Below are 2929 nucleotides of genomic sequence, written 5' to 3' on the forward strand. Positions count from 1 at the left end.
GAAAGAAAGAAAGAAAGAGAGTATTAATCACTTAATCAGATACAAATACAAATTTTGGCAAATTCACAATAGTACAGATCATTAAAACATTTACCAAAAGCAACAAATAAGTCATCCTATTACATGTATTGTGAGAATATTTTATGCACACATATGTGTCAGTATACATAACTCATATACGTACGTAGATAATATGTACAGTATAATATGTGCTTGTGCTCATAAATTAGGAAGTTGTGCATTTTCTGTCACATAAAATCATTTGAAACACATTTCAACAAAGGGAAAATGGCGATTGGGATGTTTCTAATGTTGGTATGTTGTCCCAGTCACTCAGTGGCGTCCAGCACATCATGGCTTTGGTGGTTTCAAGAGAAGGAAACGAGCAAAACTGAGAAAGGTGGGCAAGCTTCTTTCTGTGGATAACCTCATAATTGTTTAAATAAAACATGGCGATTTGCATTAAACTTTAATGAGACTTGCATTTGCACAAGTGATATGGGCCCTAGTGCTTTTAACAAGGCAACACTCACTACATTAAGCCCTGCAGAGCTAGTGGATGGGCTGAAGAATTGAGAAAGTGGAGTCAGAAGGGAGGATGAGAAGGAGGAGGAGGAGGTGGAGGAAAAGGAGGACGAGGAGGAGGAAGAGGAGGAGGAGGAATGGGAAGGGAGACGTACAGTAAGAGGCCTTCAAATAAAAATAAGTGTCATGTGTAAAATGTTGTCATGAAGAGGCTTTTCTGCTTGGAGAATGAGACACAGTTCTGCCACACGACCCCCCTGATATTAAGTTGACTGATATCTACAGACATCTCAGAACAAGCCAGCACAGTTAAACCTGATTAGATCATCTTACTCTCTAGTAGTTGTTATTATTATAAGTCAGAGCAGCAGCCTCTCCCGAGTGTTAATACTATCATATATACTGTAAACATTCCCAGCCAGGGATTTGGTAAGCCACAATGACACACATGGAAACATCCCAGTTGCTGGTAGCATGACATTTCACTTAAATACACATATGGCATATGCATAGGCATGACAAATACACGTACACTAGTGTGCAAGCACACACATAAACTGACATGTGCACACAAACCAGAAAGTACAAAGCTTGACCAAGATTGACATCCACACACATACACATGACTGCTATATATGTAGGGAGTCTTTTTTGGTAACGCATGACTAAACTGCTGCAAAGCTACTGAAAATTTCATAATCCAGAGCGGAGCAAAGAGGAGAGCAATGGAGAGGAAAGGCAGAAAACTGGGGAGATGGATGAGTGAAGCAAGCAGGCAGCAACTGTGGCACCAGCAGGCTGAGAGGAAGCAGGGCAGAGGGAGCCAGAGCGAGGGAGCTGGGCAGAAGACAGAGAAGAGGGTGGGAGGGGGGATGGGCGGGAGACAGAGAGGGAGAGAGAATGGCTTCAACACAGAAGCTCCAGCCATCAAGCATGGCTGCAGCATCTGCATCCATGAGGGCCGCAGCAGCCGTTCTAAGAGCCCCCTTCTTTCAACTTTTATGGTAAATTAACTGAATTTTATGGATCTTTTGCCTGAAGGACACACACACACACACACACACACACACACACACACACACACACACACACACACAGGTGCATACTTGCTCATGACTTTTCCCTTTTACTGCCATTTTACATCCCAGGAGATATGTCTGTGTTCCCCAAGCTGTGACGTTTTAAGAACATTTTACTGCAAATATTTATCTTTAATTCACACTAAGGAGGACAGGTGACCAGATCTTATACTTTGACACACGTACACAGGTGTGGAGGAGAAAAGCATGGATTTTCCTAATTTCATTTCAAATGAAATGTTTTGCACCTTCAGGTCTTTCCCAAAAACACATTTCAGTGGCTGCAGCAAGGAGACCAAATGTGCTCATGCATCCCTGCACATGTCGTCCATTTCATCCCTGTCCTCACTTAATCTTGCCCTTCCTCTCTCCCTGTATCTCTTGTTCCCCTCTCCTTTTTAATGATCTTTTTTTACTGGCCTTGTACATTGACACCATGCTCTACGTGGCCAGGTTCGGCTCAGTGTGGCTTGCCCCTGCTCCAGCCGCCAGCTAGGTAGGAGGGCTGGATGCTGCATCATCACAACTATGACCCAATCTCAAGGAGCCATAAATGAAAATGTGTAATAAATAAGATGAACTGCTTTTCTATAACAGCTATTCCCCCTCCCTTGCAGCAAATCTTTCCAGAACCAGTCCGCCGCCTCTCAGTGACAAAGACATACAGAGCAACGTTTTTCCATCAAGGTCACCACCTGATCTGACGTCACGGCTGCAAGAAGCAAAGCAGCATCAGCTCTCTTTGGCATCAGAATGAGACTAGACTGAGGGCCATAATTAGGTTTGTCTGAATATAAGAGCTAACAGGATTGCTGAAAGAGGCAGGCAAAGAGATAAGATGCAAAACACAGGAGGCACAAAGAAGCTTGCATGACTTACATGCATCTGTGCTAATGCATGGACGTTTGTGGAGAAAAAGACTAGCACTGGCGCGTTGTGTGTGAATTTATCAACAGTCCCACATATCGATAGACATGTTTGCCACGTGTCATCTGAATCGTGTCTCCTTCTTGTGCACTGGGTTACTGGTGCGTTACATAACAGTCAGCGTGCACAGTGTAAAAACAGGGAGGTATGAGACAGACGGAGAGACACATAGTGTACACCCGAATGCACACACACACACACACACACACACACACACACTGAGGATGACTAAACAGATTATTACCAGCTTGTTTTTGCAGGTAGGACTTGCTATATTTTAAGGTACACTGTGTGGACAGGCACTGAGTTATACAACACCACAAACGTGCAGCAGCATTTAAAAGAATATATGATTGGAGGAGACCATTTTAAATAAAAAATGCCAATTTTGTTACATA

At 43.3% G+C, this 2929-nt stretch overlaps 1 protein-coding gene across 1 annotated transcript in view; it reads right to left on the bottom strand.

Annotated features, from left to right (window-relative positions):
* scn8aa (sodium channel, voltage gated, type VIII, alpha subunit a) overlaps positions 1–2929 on the bottom strand; it is a 45441-nt gene that overhangs the window by 36256 nt on the left and 6256 nt on the right. The gene's annotated exons all lie outside the window — the stretch shown is intronic.

The sequence above is a fragment of the Etheostoma spectabile genome, chromosome 7 (genome assembly GCF_008692095.1).
Source record: "Etheostoma spectabile isolate EspeVRDwgs_2016 chromosome 7, UIUC_Espe_1.0, whole genome shotgun sequence".
Classification (NCBI taxonomy): domain Eukaryota; kingdom Metazoa; phylum Chordata; class Actinopteri; order Perciformes; family Percidae; genus Etheostoma; species Etheostoma spectabile.